This window comes from Acipenser ruthenus, chromosome 14 (genome assembly GCF_902713425.1).
Source record: "Acipenser ruthenus chromosome 14, fAciRut3.2 maternal haplotype, whole genome shotgun sequence".
NCBI lineage: Eukaryota > Metazoa > Chordata > Actinopteri > Acipenseriformes > Acipenseridae > Acipenser > Acipenser ruthenus.
In genome coordinates this window covers 27949491-27967610 of record NC_081202.1, presented here as the reverse complement: position 1 = coordinate 27967610, position 18120 = coordinate 27949491, and positions in this window count along the sequence as shown.

Here is an 18120-nt window from a genome sequence, read left to right as displayed (position 1 = left end):
AACTTAAAAGAACTATAATTACTGTTGTTCCACTTGGGTGGGTGAAGACTCCGGGTGGCGTAGTCGATTACTCGCTGCCGTCCTTCCTGGACTTAGGACAATACTGCCCCCAAGCCGTCTAAGCTGGCATCTGTATAAAGCCAGAAAGGCAGCATAAACTCAGCATAAGCTAAGATCGGGGCACTCACCAAGGCAGTCTTCAATTTCTCAAAGGCAGCTTGGCACTGCGGAGTTCAATCCACAGCCACTGTTTTCTCCCCAATATGGCAGTCCCATTCAGTAGGGCATGTAACTCTGGGTATAAACCTCAGATAACCCACAAACTCCCAGAAATGAACATACCTGGTAGACTAAAATTCCAATTGAATAAAAAACAAAACAACTAAACCCCCTACAAGAAGATATCTTCTGCCAGCTTTCAGATAGCGAAGCTCTAAGTTCTTCTGTTTAAGTTTTCACTATCAAAGCTGATGACAAGGTAAACAGACAGCCCTTGTTTTATCCCCTGCTGTGTTGGGACGTGTGCTGTAGGTAGTTGGGTTGTCTGTCGGGACTGTACTATAAAATAACATTTGCTTACTAAGGTGGGTGTACATTAGTTTGTATTACATGCTGGATTGAGGTTGCAGTCTATTCGGGGGTATCATGTACATAGGCAGAGTTGTGCATTTCTTTCTTTATTTTTTGAACAGGGGTAGAAAAAAATACCTTTACGTTTCTTTATTGAGAGCGGCGGTTATTCAAGGGTGGCGTCAATTAAAAAGCATCACCTCTGCACCTGTGCACTGAACACCACTTTGCCACAGATGGGCATTTCAGTTTTAAAGGTCAGAGAAAGTTCCAGCAGCACGCAGAAAGAAAAACATCGGAGGAACTTGTTTAGAGATAAGAAACAGAAAAACACTATAAATGTGATGTATATTTGAGTTATATTAGAACATTTATTCTGTCTCGTGTTTTAATATATATATATATATATATATATATATATATATATATATATATATATATATATATATATATATGTTTTTACAATATTTATAAATATCAAGAAACGAGTGGCTATAAGCAGATACTGTTTCATGAACTAAATTTATATCAGTACATTTTCTTTTCATTATTACTGATAATATTTTTTTTAGAAATATGTATTTTGAGAACACAATTGAGGGTCCATTATTGCTTATAAAGATCCTGAGAATAAACATTTATTATGGTATTGCAATTGTACTATGTTTGCTTATAATAGTTAGCGTTTTGTAGTTAGCACTGTGTACTCTATTGTTCTTGCTGTTTGAAAAATACTGGTTTGATAATAAGATATTCGGTGTATATACCAGATTGTGCCGAGTCAACACTCGGGGGGCATAAAGTTGTGGTTAAGACAAAAGTGTGTGTGTGAGGGGGTTGGGGGAGCGTTGACTCAGGCAGGGGCAAAATTACAGCCATTATTAACATTAGGTAGATTGATTACGTTTACAATTAGGCATGCTTCAAATTCAAAGGTAGATAACACACAGTCACGCTAAAGAATCAAGAAGTGCAGTTAACATATTTATTGACTGGTGAAATACAATTCAAAGTTGCTGCAGTATGTCCACTGTTTTGTCATTTTAAATATTTTCAGAGAATAAACATTAACCTTTAAAGCTACAGTGTGCAGTGCAAAAGCACATCACGAAAAAAACACATTTGTAGGCAACACAACACAACACGAGATAATAAATTACTGTAACATCCAAAGTAGCAAAACAAAAAAAGCCTGAGTTACAATCTCTTGCAGTGTCTAATATATATATATAAATTCACTACTGTCCCAAACTTTCTCCATTTGGACAATATTGCTCTGACTGTGGTTCGGTGGAGACCCAGAGCCTTAGAAATGGCTTTGTAACCCTTTCCAGACTGATAGGCATCAACAACTTTTTTCCAGAGGTCTTCAGGAATATCTTTTGTTCGTGGCATGATGTGCCTCTAAAACCTGTGTGCTGACAACTTCACTCTGATGGTAAGGGCCAAAGTTAGCCAGATTTATATTGGGCAGGCCCGGCCCAAATCAGACCTGGTTGTTAACCAAAGTACTCAAACAGCTGACCCTAATTATCCATTTAATTGGGTTGAGTTAAATAGGGGGGTGTAACAGGGTGAGCAGCCCTGTACATTGTTTTGTTTATTTTAGTTTAGAACGGAGTCCCCTCCGCCCTTGTGCAGATTATTGTTTTGTGTTTATTATGATTTAGTAATGTTTTGTATATTAATGACGGCGAGCACCGCAGGTTTTGTTATTGTTTTTGTATTTATGATTATTATGTATTTAGGACGGCGTAGCCGTTTTTGTAAACTCGTGCAGAAGGTGGCCATCTCCCGAATTAATTAGGTGATTTAATTTGTTGCTAATCGGGAGATGGTCACCTGTTATAAAAAGCCTGCAGCTCTCCAACTGGAGGTGGGGTGTTTGAGGAACGAAAGCGGAAAAAGAAAACTAAACTTAAAGACATAGGAACAGTGAAGGCAACCTGCCCAGCCTGACCTGTGTTTTATTTAGTATTTTGTGTTCGTGATTTGTTTTTGTTTACCCTTTTATTTCGCTCGGTGAGCAAGTGTTTTTTTGTTTAAATATTTATTTTGTTAGTTGCAAATAAAAACGGCAGCCAGCCGATTCTTTCTTTTGAACTGCAGTACTTGCCTTCCGTTCCTGCTTCTGCCTGACGTCAGACCACCAGTCACCCTGTCACAGGGGGGCAATAACTTTTTCACAACTGAAGATTGCATGTTTGATTACCTTGCACACCAAACAAATGAAAGAAGCACCAAACTTTGGTGTCATTTTTTTCTCTCAGACTCCCTCTATATACTACTACTATATACTATCACTCCATCACACTGTACAGGCACTTGACTTCGAATTACATTTTCTCTTTTTATCTTTAAAACTTTTGTGTCTGACCAAATACTACAACACAGCTTACAACATTTGTTTTGGTTAATTTTACTTTTTAACCTAGTTTTGTCCCAGGCCTGGTTTCGCTATATCACGTGATTAACATATTTCGTGCATCAATTTTAAATGCAAAAGAACTCTATTCAAAAATGCACTTCCAAATGGAAAAATTCTAAAAATGTAAATTAAAAAATTAAAAAATAAAAAAAAATGCCAAGGCTTTGTATTACTTGTGATATTATGTTACATTATACCGATGCACACAAAAATTGGAAAAATTATAATTACTTTGTCTTTATTATATCAGAATGAATTCGGCAGAATTTGTCCACGCTCCTCCATTTGGTCAATGGCTAATGAGACATTTGAACATCTTTATTCTTTTAATTTATTCCACAAGAAGTCATTATTGGACTTATGACACCATATATTGGAGGTTTTAAATTGAATTCTAGGATTTAAAATTATTTACCTAGTCTGCCCGAAGGACTCGCGTACTAAGATTTAACCCTTTGCGGTCCATTGTCGGACTGGGTCCGACATTGCAATTATTCCTCTCAGGTCCTTTGTCGGACTGGGTCCGACATCATTATAGCAACGCAAAAAACGGGTTTCTAGTCGTTTTTTCTCCGGAAAAAGCCGAGAAAACCATTCAATTGCCGAGTGGGAGCGACAGGAGCCGAAACAAAAGGAGCCGGAAAAAAAAAAAAAAAAAGGCGTATCTCATGAATAGGCATACATGGTATCAGGTATCAGATAACGGGGCGGTCATAGTAAACAAGCTTGTAATTGCTATGGTAGTAACAAACAGTACACAACAATGAAAAGCTTTTCATCCCTATTGGAAACCTGCTTTAAATACGGTCCTTCCAAGAGACAAACTAACTTTACCATCGTGTTACCAAAGACACCTCTTTGGTAATCAACGCCAGTGGTTGCGGGAATATACCCTCACGAGCCAATTTACACTATTAAACTGCAAGCCGGGTTTCAATAGTCTCAGCAAACACACACAACGCAATATACATACCCAACAATTAATCAACAAAGCAAAAGTTAATTAACAATTTACTAAAAATAAAATACAGAAACAAAAAAAAACAACAGTATACTATAAAGCAATATTTATAATTATTTACTGGTCAAAACAAAATAAATAAATAGAAGAAAAATAATAAAGTACGGAAAATAACACACGAGTCTGTAACACACAAGGATTGGCGGTAATTCTATAGCAGTTCTGATAGACAGAGTAATGTTCATTTAATATACTGCAAGTCAGTTATATTCGAATTATTTTCTCTTCCTTACAGCGACTGAATTGGATATTGAACCAGTCACAAAAATGTCAATTTCCCTTTAGCAATCGAAACAACGATGCGGGAATCCTTTCAATGACCTAAAACCAAACTACCCAATTTCAAAACTGTACGACCTGTTCCGCTGGAACAAACAGGTTAGTTAACCTTGTTTGTTCATCTGGCCTCCGGCACGTAGTTTGTTCCAAATACTTGGCAAGTAGTTTAGTTAACGTTTTCCTCATGCAGCCGCTGATAATATAGAAAAAACTTTTTCCCTTTCAAATTGTTTCGTTCGAACACGCCATCAGTCACAGCACTCAGCTCCAAACTTCCTGATGACATCACACAATGCCTTCCATCCCAGACTGCATAACAAACAGGAACCGCCAACCTCCATACAGCACCCGTAGTGACCTCCAGCAAGCCTTCTCAACAAGCTAATTGTTCAGCTTTTATACGCAAGTGGATCTCTGTTAAACGTACAGTATCGATATGTCATGCGTCAGCGCACAGAGACTATCATGGGCATTTGCAGAGCTTTTTTCAGATGTTATGGTAATAAAATAATGAATTTGATCGCATTATTGAGGAGTTTGGTGATAAAACGAGTGATCCGGAGATGATTGATCGGTATGTACGACTATTATTTTTATTATTATTTATTTCTTACATAGATGAAAGCGATAGTGAACGAAAGGGTGTGGTGGGGCTGGAGAAGCCTAGTGAGTGCTTTGTTGATTTGCAGGGCCATTTAAACCCGTTTGACTGTGGAAAAAAATAGATTTTAAACAGCGCATCTAAAATTAACTGCGCGTGTGAAAATAAATTGGACCTGACACGCCTGACGCGCACTGGACTGGATAAATGGACTGCAAAGGGTTAAAATGATTTACCTAGTCTGCCCGAAGGACTCGCGTACTAAGATTTAAAATGATTTACCTAGTCTGCCCGAAGGACTCGCGTACTAGGATTTAAAATGATTTACCTAGTCTGCCCGAAGGACTCGCGTACTAGGATTTAAAATGATTTACCTAGTCTGCCCGAAGGACTCGCGTACTAGGATTTAAAATGATTTACCTAGTCTGCCCGAAGGACTCGCGTACTAGGATTTAAAATGATTTACCTAGTCTGCCCGAAGGACTCGCGTACTAGGATTTAAAATGATTTACCTAGTCTGCCCGAAGGACTCGCGTACTAGGATTTAAAATGATTTACCTAGTCTGCCTGAAGGACTCGCGTACTAGGATTTAAAATGATTTACCTAGTCTGCCTGAAGGACTCGCGTACTAAGATTTAAAATGATTTACCTAATCTGCCCGAAGGACTCGCGTACTAGGATTTAAAATGATTTACCTAGTCTGCCTGAAGGACTCGCGTACTAGGATTTAAAATGATTTACCTAGTCTGCCCGAAGGACTCGCGTACTAGGATTTAAAATGATTTACCTAGTCTGCCCGAAGGACTCGCGTATTAGGATTTAAACTCTATTTGCCTCAAAAAGACTTATAGATCAGAATTTAAATTATATAACTCAATCTGCCTCAGTGGGACTTATTGTTGAGATTTTATATTTATTTATTTATTTTAGGTCACCTTATGTCAGTATTTACACATTTGTCTTTATTATTCCCTCTGACTTCTTTTCCTAGTCTGGGATTCCCCACTGGGAATTCTATACCGGCACACTCAACCCTTGTACTTTCACTTTCCTTTTTAATTATTATGTGTGATTAAGATTGACTCACCTGATCAAGATGATGATAATGGAACCGGTCATAAAAATGACGAAAATTAATCTTTACAACCAATGATTGTTTCTCAGGAATCCCAGGTTTCAGCACCAAAAACTGTAGGGAAATAAATCTGACAAATTATTTTTTTAATCAAAAATACTTTATATGTATAAAAGAAAATAATGTTAATACAATCGTATAAACATTATAACTGTTATAGAGAGGGAGTTTTGTTTTGAAAAAAGGGATAATGTAATTTTTAAAAATGGTATAAAAAACAACTGTTATATGAAAAAATGATACAAAAAGGTCAAAGTTAAACAATGCACCACATGGGCTAAAATACCCCTCTAATTTTAATGTAACAGGCACAAAAAAATGATGTACTTGACTTGGTGATTTCCCTCTCCATAGTATTATTTGAAATCATCCCCATACTTACCAGATCCTGGGTACTCCCCTACAACAGGACGTGGCCATGCTACATTAATAGCCTTGGATTAGAACATACACTATAACTAAGTTGTTTTATATTGTTTTATTTACTTATTTCTTCTAATAATAAACTGGGGACAAAAAGCTGGTGCTTTGCTATATTTCTGTATTATTATTGTTCAGACAACAGGTCAAAATAGGTTAATCAATCATAAATTCATAGAAATTAATACAATGCTAAGCTAAAGTACAATACTAATGTATTTAAGTTACATAAAACAAAAACTGCTTTCACTTTCCTGTTCAATCACTTCCTGTTCCAATTCCCAGAAAAATCTAACAAAAGTGAAAGCAACAATATAGGAGGCTGTGTGGTCCAGTGGTTAAAGAAAAGGACTTGTAACCAAAAGGTCCCCGGTTCAAATCCCACCTCAGCCGCTGACTCATTGTGTAACCCTGAGCAAGTCACTTAACCTCCTTGTGCTCCGTTTTTCGGGTGAGACGTAATTGTAAGTGACTCTGCAGCTGATGCATAGTTAACACCCCCTAGTCTCTGTAAGTCACCTTGGATAAAGGTGTCTGCTAAATAAACAAATAATAAAATTATATGTAAAACTGTAATATCCAGGAATAGATTGTTAATGCTTTCCTTTGCCCAACTGAATTACCTATAAACAGTAGTCAATTTATTACTTGTGTATTTTGGGTGGAAACAATAAAAAAGTAGACATCCTTTTTTTTATCTCTGCACAATAAAGCAGAGATAAAGCAAAACACATTTTCCTAAAGTAATAGCATTACTGTGGTTTTTTATTTTTAGATGTACACGCAAGTGAAAACTCAAATGTAACTTAAACTTTTCAAAAAAAAAAATCACCGTTTGGTTTTTTATAACTGTCCTCATAACAGAAAACAGAATCACAATAAAAATGTTGATCGCCATATGTAACATTTACCTTGCAAGTTGGGCCTGTGTTTGGAAAGCGTGAAGCATTTTCAAGTAATGTAATTATGCAAGGTAAAAACAACTTAATTCATCACACTTTTTTTTTTATCCAACAATAGGATAGAAGAATTGTTGATCCGTTCACTTTTTTTAGGCTACGGTATAACAGCTGATTGGGACTGTGACCCACTACTTAAAATCGGCTTAAGAAAAATATATTAAAACCAAAATACGAAAACAATAAATTAACCAAAGCTTCAAATATTTCTAATGTAACGCCAATAAAATAAAATAAAAAATAAACATACAACAGGTTGTCATCTTATCTTAGGATGATTACTGCTCCGACACACTTGGAGCAGTAATCAAACTTCATTTGATTGTGTTAATCTTGGTTTTAATACTGTGGTATGAGCAGAGCAGTCAGGGCATCTACACTTGTCCAGCAAAATTAATTTGGTTAACTTTTTTTGCATTCATTTATTTTATGATGAGAACAGTGCTGTCGTGTGACCATGAGGGCAGCAGTGTGGAGTAGTGGTTAGGGCTCTGGACTCTTGACCGGAGGGTTGTGGGTTCAATCCCCGGTGGAGGACACTGCTGCTGTACCCTTGAGCAAGGTACTTTACCTAGATTGTTCCAGTAAAAACCCAACTGTATAAATGGGTAATTGTATGTAAAAATAATGTGATATCTTGTAACAATTGTAAGTCGCCCTGGATAAGGGCATCTGCTAAGAAATAAATAATAATAATAATAATAATCATAATAATAATGAGGTAAGGTTGTGTATGAAACTCTGAGAGATGTGAGTGTCATTTTTTTAAGCATTATTTAAAAAGTGTAGTTTACACAGATGAGCAGGGTAGTAAAATACCTAGAAAGTGCAAGTCATCTTTATATACCTGTGTATAAATTATAACTTGCTTTGTTCACTCACTAAACCCTGCCAGGTTCTGCTCCTGGTTCTAACAAGTAAACAAAAGCTATACTGTACTGTAAACAGACCCTTCACTTCCTCTCATTTTACTAGTCTGGGAAAGGTAAGGGCAGCAAAAGTTAGGATGATAATTGGTGCTCCATTTTGCCTGAAAAGGTCCTAGTTATCAGAGACACTAGATTTCATGGAAGAGGAACTAATCCATCTCTCTCTCTCTCTCTCTCTCTCTCTCTCTCTCTCTCTCTCTCTCTCTCTCTCTCTCTCTGCTCAACTTGACAGCATAGAAATTCAAACATTTTCCAATATGAAAGCAAGCCACATTATTATAAATTCAACTATTAGAGGCAGGATTGTCCATCTCATGTATCAGAATACACATAGCGGAGATTTCTAATAATATCTATTTGTGAAGGCGTTAAACCACTTGAGAGCAGCAAGGAAGTGAACTGCACCACGGTGGAGGCTTAGTTTAGTAATAAAGAAACTGAAGGAAGTCCCCTCTAAACCAGTTGAGTCCTGTGAGATAAACTTCTTGACCCTGAATGCAGTATTTTTGTTGGCCATTATGTATAGCTCCAGGCACTGGCAGTGGAGGCTCTGTAATTTCAGAAATTCAATAGCAGAATAGTTTGGAGTGCTAACTAAACGTTTCAGTTCTACACTATAACTAACAGCTAAGCTGTTTAGCAGTCACAAAAACCCATATACTTTTACAAATGGATCAAAACACTGTACAAATTCTTTGTTCCAGCTCCCTGGTAGTCTCTCAATCTAATGGAGCTTTGGGTTCTCTTTGCATAGGATGTGGCTGTTCCCAATTAGCACTAATTATTCCATTTGGAACAGCCACATTCTCAGATGTTTTTGGCAGGGAAGGAATTACCCCATCCCTGCCAACCACCACCAAAACACATACAAAATACCCACACTATTTGCAGGCAGGGCTCTTGCTCTGCCACAGTGATCCAACAGGAAATATGAAAGAATTTGCATAAGTTTCAAGCGTTTAAACCTGTGTGGTACTTAAAAACATTTCCGGAAAATTATCAAGTAAGATACATAATATGACCATTCCAACAACTAGGTTTGAAGGTGGATGAGTGTTTTTTTATTTAAATACATCAGTTGTTTCAGGAATATACAAAACAAAGCTAAATAATTAACTAGACGTGAATTTAAAGGAGAAATGTGGCAGTTAACCAAGATAAGCTGTGGAACTCTTATCTTTAATGGGTAGACCCCAATTGGTGTGTGGGGGATGGGCGATTCCTTGGCAAGGGTTTCCTAAAGAGCTAGTGTTGTATTAACCCATACACTCTCCCTGGTTCCAGCAATGTTCTTCTATGACCCAAATATTTCATTACTGTAGCTTGTTGAGAAAAAAATATATAGTCAATGACAGAGGATTTTCATTAAAATTTAATATCTACACTTGTAGATTAATATGAAATATGGAATGTAACTTTATAGCACTTGTAAAAAGGGGCTTATAGTAACTGAAGTCAAGGCAGTGACAGCATTTCATGTGTAATAAAACAGCCAAGATATAATACGTGTCTAGTAAAGAAGTGTCTCCATAGCCTACACATTTAACAGATGTGTTGGATAAGCTTGTCTGATAGCAAACAGTTATCACAAGAAAGATAGATCCAATCGCTAATCACCAATTGCCGAGAGCAATTAGGAACTTATTTTAACACATCACACTTTTATCAAAACTTCTAGTGGCACTTGTGTCAGTGCTTGAACAACTTTTATAAGCAATGTATGGTTAGGATTTATTGGTAAGAGCCACCTGTTATTGTTTTTTCTGTATGTTGGTGTGCTGTAGACAACCCAGTTGTCACTATATCCCTGTAAGTTATTTTCATCCAGGCCAGTATGATTATAATTGGTTTTCCTTAAATTGCAGTAATTACTTGTTTGTGGTTTCTTTAAAATGCATTTTTTGTATAATAACTGTTATAAAAGACATAACGTATATACATTTTTTTTTTATCGATTACTTTTGTTAAAAAAAAAAAAAAAAAAAACAGCAGAGGATACAGTGGATGTTGTTCAACATTAGACACATATGTAAAGTTTTGTGACCATAAGCTCAGAGGCACTTTACACTGTCAAAATCTGCACTGTTGATTTGGGGGGGCATACTGTTTCAAATCTTTGACCCTTTGCATGGTGGGGTGCCCCGCCCCTGTGCGTATTTTATGTTTTATGTGGTGTGTTCTTGTTGTGTGTATGTATTGGTGCACAGGGTGGGCTGTTTAGCACGAGTGATTTAAAATGCATATTTGTATTTAGGCACGGGGATTGCACAATCACTTCCTGTGCACATAAAATGTGTGGTAGTATGTGGGCATGGGGAGTGCACAAATTAGTTCACATGCTGGGATTCAAGTGAATGATTAATTAGCAATTGAATCCCGGCACAGCTGTATATATATAGAGGCACAAATCACTCACTCTGGGTTGGGTGTTCGCAGTGGAGAATGGGAGATAGAAGGAGGTAGAAATTTAAAAACTAAATCAATTGCTACTTGTGTTAGATTTTAGCCAGCACGATATTTGTTTGTTTGTTCACAGTTCTGAGCTTAGTGTCTGTTTTGGCAAACATGCCGTTTTTTGTTCTGTGTTTTGTTTTGTGTTTAAATCTTTTATTTATAATAAACCAGCACAACAGCGCATTTACTCACAGTACTGTTGTCATTCCCTTCCTGGACTGACGTCACCACAAAAGCCATCATGTCACAATGACCCATAAATGGGTGTGTCCATTTTTACCACAGCCTTGTTGATGTGTTGGGGATGACAAACAGCTACAGAGGTCCTTGCACATTTGGGACTGCTTCAATCAAGCTGGAGTTAGGGATTTGGTGAAAATGATGGTCCTTTGACAGCGGCCAGTTAATACCAAATATTTATCTACCAACTGTAACACATCTTGTATGGCAAGTGTTCTGCTGCAGATGAACAATCCTAAACCAACTGATCAATTTAAAACTACTTAATTACTTTATTTAAGATGAATTGCCCTTTGCATGGCGTGCTCATAAATATATCCACTTTTGTACCTATAAAGCACAAAATAAACATTTGATTCTACCACTCAAATTAGAAAGTTTTGTTCTTGTTTTGCAAATGTGTGTGTTGCTTTGATAAATAGTAGCAACTGTACTTATTCCAGACCTATCTGATTATTCAGACTAACCCTCAGATTGCTATGAGAGCAGTTCAACTCTCGTTTGACCTGCTGAGGAGTAGGTATCAAATTGGTTTGAGATAGAACACAAGATCTGTACAAACAAACTATATTAACTAGAAACTATATGTGGCAAAGTGCCCCCCTGTGTGTGTTATATGTTACGTGTTGTGTGTAAATGTTGGTGTATAAGCATTGGTACACGGGATATAAGCGGGTCTGTGTTTCACGTGTGTGTAAATTGTGTATTTGTATTTAGGCACGGGGATGGCACATCACATCACGTGCAAGTAAAAAGTAATAATATGTGAGCACGGGGAATTGCACTTTAATTAATTAACGTGCAGTTGTACCGAGATTCCAATTGAATGATTGACTAGCAATCGAGTCTTGGTACAACTGCATAAAAGCTGCATGTTTTGACTCACTGGTGGTTGGGTGTTCGGTGAGTGGAGAACGGGAGAGAGAGGAGAAAAGAAAGCAAAGTAAAGTAAAGTAAAGTAAAGATATTAGTGTTTTCACTCACCGTGTTTGTCCGTTTGTCTGTTTGTCTGTTCACTGTTTAGTCTGTTTTGTTTGTCTCTTTATTTTGGCGTATAGTGCCGTGTCCCGTGTTTTTGTGTTTAAAACCTTTTATTTTTCGTTCTGTTTATTAAATGCTGAGCGAAAGCATTCGCTCAGCTTCACCAAACCACACATCTCTGTCTGTTTATTTCCTGCTTCTGGTCTGACGCCACCCACTCCGGCCGTCTTTGTGACACGTGGTGTCCTGCGTGGGATCGACAGCGCCTCCAGGACTCAGGCCGAACTGGACTTGTCTGTTGTGTTCCAGCCTGCCTAACAGTCATTACAGTTTAATAACCAACACAAGCCTGGGACACCCAGCTTTTAACTTTATCTTGTCTGTGCCGGGGGGGTGAGGGGGGAGGAATCTGTTACATGCATCTAAAGCAAAATTATAACTCAAGATTGTGCTTTCTATGATTGAAAAAATTATAAATCAAGATTAAAATCTATAAAATAGCAAATGTATTATTCTTTTAAAATCTTTAAAGGAGACAGAAATGTTAACCTTGGTAGAATGTGAATCTGAAGACTGTGACTCATCACATGCTAAAGAATAAAGTTTGTTCCTGAAAAAAATCCACTTGACCCTGTCCTGTTCATATCTTGACATGGGTATACAACTTCTAAATGCTGCTTCAGAGGGTGCTTTTTTATAGTAATTAGGTATCAAGAAAGCCGTACTACATAATAGCATTCCATGGATATAAACATTATTTTTCACTATATAATGACGTTTTGTCATGAGTTTATAGAGTGGTCGACATGCTAGTACCCTCCAAGTGTCGTCCTAAAACCCATCTGGAGGCTCCCGGAGATGCACGGGGAAGCTCAGAGACTTTTGTGCTTTTGCAGCAACAAAGTCTGCAATTATAGCTGAATAATCCAGTTTTCAGCAAATGTGGTGCACGCTCAATATCTGCCCTAGTCCAGTCAAATGTCCCTGTGATATTGTATAAAGTACTTTTTTTCTTTTATTAATTTCACGTTTAGGCAAGAAAAGCTTCTCTCCCCTGACGCTGCTGTGACAGGCACAGTCAAAGCAAATTTCTCTTGTAAATATAGTCGAGCAGTGCAAGAAGCAAGGAGGATACATTGAGCATTTATTTTAATTTATTTCCAGGTTCATTCAAACACGCAGCCCTACGCATGTGAGACACTACTATACACACATTCCCCTCAAGTTTGTTTGCAATGTGTTGAAATTAGTTAACTTTTAAATGTCTTATCATTTTAAGCTTAAATCTTGGGTGACAAGGGAGCTTTTGTAAACTGAAGGCTGCATTCACACTGGGTCTGTTGGACTCGGATTGGTTCATTTAGTTTGACACAATGTATCAATGTGCTTCCTGTTCACAGTTATCTGCAAGCAAAGGGACAGAGTTTATTTGCATGCAAGCTAAAGTTATTTTTTGTTGGTCCCTTTACGTTTTTTTCAGGACCGAGTTCGTTTGTGTTCACAATGCAGTTTTTCAAATGCACTCGGCTCGTTTATATGGTGTGTGAACGTTAGGTTACTTACCGTAATCCTGGTTCCCTGAAAGAGAAGATGACCACCAACCAATACTTTTGGGGATATGCCTGCCATAGGTGGGTATTCACTGAGCATTTTATGTCGACGGTGTCTGACACGCTTGGGGTGTAGCCAAAAGGCATTGAGCCACACTTGGATAGGGCACATGTGCAGTCACCCCAGCTGGATGACTGATGAAGCTGCGGCCATCAGAACCAATAGTTTTTATCACACCAGTTGTACTGTGGACCCCTGTTGAAACAGGGCCAGACATTTTTGAATAGCCTCTACTCTGTTGCCCGACAGGTAGGCTTGCATGGTGAGGGAATCCAGCTGGAGACCCAAGAAGACCGTATTCTGCACCGGTATTAATGGCCTCATTGAGAGTGAGATCTAGTCTCGGTAGATGGTTGTCACTGTCGCCGTGTGGGCCATTGCTCCTTACTGTGACTGGGAACAGATCAACCAGTCTTCCAGGTGGTTCAGCACCCTGATCCCTTGCAGCCGCAAGGGAGCTAGGATTGCATCCACGCACTTCGAAAAGGTGTAGGTGTTGTTGTTTTTTTTCTTTAATTTACTGATGCCGTAGCAACTCTGAAACCAAAAATAACAACATATAAAATTACACAATAATAGTTGTAGATGATAACAACTCATTATTTTCTTTATATTGTCATCTAGTCAAAACATGTTAAATGTACAAAAAGCCAGATTTAAAAAATAGATCAGCTTTTACCATTTAAACATACGGTATACACATAATCAGTATGATTAAACAAATAACCCATTGTTTATTTTATTTTTGAAAGTAACTAACACACAACCTAATACATTACTCTGCTATTAACTTGCTGAGAACGCTGATACAGTTCCCTTTCAATTCAAAGACGACTACCAAAATATTACTTATGGGATATGCCTGCCTATTGTATTCTACCTGCCCTGCTGTAGAGTAGACCTCATCGGCTGCCTCGGCCCGCCAACCCCTGGGTGTGTCGTGCCTCCAAACAAAAAAAAAGTGTGTTTCCCCCACCCTGTTGTTTTTCAACTCGCCTACCGCGGCTTAGCCTGTGTGTCTCCCTGATGTTTGACTGCACACAGTTAGTGTAGGCACCGCTGCATTAGCTGCCCTCCGGTGCTTCGGTACCTTGGTGCACGCTCAGTCCTTGGTACTTCATTGCCTCGGTGCGCACTGTACTTGGTGCACACAGTGCACACTGTACTCGGTGTGCACGGTGTCTAGTACCTTGGTGCGCATAGTGCTCTCGGTGCTCAGTACACTAGGTGCACGCGGTGCTTTGATGCACTCTGCCTATAGATGGTGCTCCACTCTGCTGTAGGCTACGCGCTGCCCTGGTTGTGTGACTGCACGTAGTCCAGGCTAGACACCCTTGTCCAGTTTGCTGGGATCGAGCCTGTGTGAAACAGCTCTCTCTCAAGTTTTCTGGAGTTCCCAGTAAGTTGGCTTGACACTTCCCTGGAATCAGAAACTTTGCTTCTGTGCACTCAGCTATAAACACTGCACAACTGCACTGTGTTTACTCTTTTTCTTTTCAACAACGATTGTAGTCTGCTTTTATAACCTTACAGCGCTTGAAAAAGAGATGTGTGATCCTCCACTGGACCCTGGCTCTGCCGCGCCCCACTGTGGAGTTGACTCCGCTGGATTGTCTCGGCCAGCCCTCTCGGCACGCTTAAAAATTCAGTTCACCCGTGTTGCCATGGTGTCTGTTCTATTTACCCTCACAGCTTTGCTGTTGTGTGCATGTATGTGTGGTCTACTTTTACTGCCAAAAAAAAAGATTCCTCCACCGGGACCCAGCCCTGCTGTGCCCCGCTGTTGAGTTGAATCTGCCGGCTTGTTTCAGCCATCTGCTCAGTGCGCTGTTAAACAAAAAAAACAAACAAATAAACAAAATAAATAAATAAATCAGTTACCCGCGTTGCCGTGGTGACTGTTATTTTACCCTCACTGCTTCCTGTTGTGTGTGGGTGTTTGTGTTTTTTCTTTACTGCATTACAGTTAAAAAAAAAAAAAAAAAAAAAAAAAAAATAGCAGTGTGATTCCTCCACCGGGACCCAGCTCTGCTGCATCCAGCTGTTGAGTTGAATCAGCCAGGTTGTTTCAGCCCGCCTACTTGGCACGCTTGGTAATAAGAATAATAATACAAATTTACAGCTTAGTGGTGACTGTGTTTTTCCCATAGCTGAATTGCTGTGTGTGTAAGCCTTTATCTTTTTCCTATTACTGCCTTTGCAGTCCAGAACCAGGTTATCGCTGCGCTGCACTCTAGTGCAGCACCATGCGCTTCCCTGTACTGCTCTCCTGATTGCCTACCGCAGCCACTCAAGCCTGTGTATCCACCCCGGTGTATGCTATGCGCTACCCCAGGTTGTGTTGACTACACGCGGTTAAGGCTAGATGCCTCTCGGTGCTATGGCGCACTCGGTGCTTAGATGCTCCATGCCTTGGTGCTTAGCACCCCAGCATGTCAATAACACCTACACTCTGTGCTCCGATTCTTCGGTGCACCAGTACTGTATTCTACCTCACTCAGTGTCCTCGGTGCTTCTGCACCATTGGTGCCTGAGTGCTTCAATTCACAGGTCTACACCCTTCGGTGTTTAAACAACGCCCTTGGGGCCATACAGACATCAAGCATGGCTAAATTCCACGCTTGCACAATGTCCCCTTCTAGCATGGCTGAGCCGTGCGTGGCGTTGGGAGCCCCTGGCCTGGCAGCAGGCTCAAGCCTTTGCTCTGGCCCTGGCTCAGCCGATAATGCCGGCCCAGGAGCTGACCCCAGATGTTACAGAACCAGATGTCAGCATTGCTGAGGAGGTCCATGCGATTTTGATCACTGCCTCATGGGATGGTGGCTCCTTCCTTCAGAAGCAGCCCTACCTCCCCTGACCATTCCTTGGACCAGCGGTAGAGGAATTGCTGCAGTGCTCTCACCGAGAACGGAAGGCGTCTCGGCAGGTAGTCTCAGTGGTCCTTTCCTGTACTTTGGTACGGGAGAGAACGAGAGGCTGGTGTCCGCCGTACTCGCTAGTCTGTCCGGCCGGGCAATTGGTTTATAACGATGGTCCGAAAGGACGCGTATTCCACATACCTATTCGTCCAGCGCACAGGAAGTATCTCCGATTCACCTTTCAGGGGAGCATCTTCAAGTTTTCCATGCTGCCATTCGGCCTCTCTTCAGCCCCCCGCATGTTTTCAAAGTGAATGGATGCCATTCTAGCTCCCTTACTGCTGCAAGGGATCAGGGTGATGAACTACCTGGATGACTGATCAATTTGTCCCAGTAGCAGGAAGGAGCAGTGACCCATACAGTGATTGTGACGAACATCTGTTAAGGCTGGGTCTCACCCTCAGCAATGCCAGAGCCAATTAATACCGGTGCAAAGTACGGTCTACTTGGGTCTCCAGCTGGATTCCCTTATGATGCAAGCCTACCTGTCAGACGACAGAGTAGCTGCCATTCGCAACTGTCTGGCCCTGTTCAACAAGAGTTCACAGTACAATTAGTATTGTGTTAAAAACTATTGGGTCTGATGGCCGCGGTATCAGCCACCCAACTGGGTTTACTCCACACGTGTGGCTCAGTGCCTTTCGGATACACCCCAAGCGCGACAGACACCGTCGGCTGACCGTGTCTTGCCTATGCTGGGAAGCCCTACGCTGGTAGAGGCAAGCCACACCTGAACGAAGGTGTAAGGATGGGAGTGATACACAACCATCAATCGGTCCCCTGGGTTACACCGCACAGTCTTTTGGCTGTTGATCTGGGCACAGAGGGACTTACTTTCCCTCCGGGCTGTCCATCTCCCTGGAATGGTGAACTGCATAGGGGACCTTCTCTCCAGGGAGGGTCCTCAGCCGTCAGAATGGCGACTGCACCCTCAGGTGGTGAAGTGCATTTGGGAACGCTTCGGGGAAGCCAAAGTCGATCTCTTTGCCACGGCAGCGACGACCGATTGCCCCCTGTGGTTCTCCCTCTGCAACTGTGGAGGTCCACTAGGTGTCAAGGCCCTAGCCCACAAGTGGCCCAAAGTGCTGTTGTATGCTTTCCTGCTGATACCGCTGTTCCAGAAGGTCAGGAGAGACAAGGCGGCAGTTCTCCTGGTGGCCCCCAGATGGCCCTGGAGATTCTGGTTTTCAAACCTCCCGCTGCACATGGATCTCCTCAGCTTGGCGCAAGGCACCCTCTGGCACCCAGAACTGGGCAGACTCCAAATGTGCGTCTGGCCCCTGAACAGGACTGTCTGTCCGCCTTAGAACTCTCAGACGCAGTTGTCAGTACACTGCTTTACGCTAGGGCCTCCACCACAGGAGTTTTGTATGCCTATAAGTGGAAGTATTTTCAAAATTGGTGCATGACCATAGGTCATGACCCTAATTATTGCCCTATAGCAACTATTATGCATTTTCTGCAAGATCTGTTAGAGGCGGGTCGATCCCCCTCTATGTTGAAAGGGTACCTAGCAGCCATATCTGCGTTCCATGTCCTCATTGACTCAGTGTACTCATGACCGGGTCATACG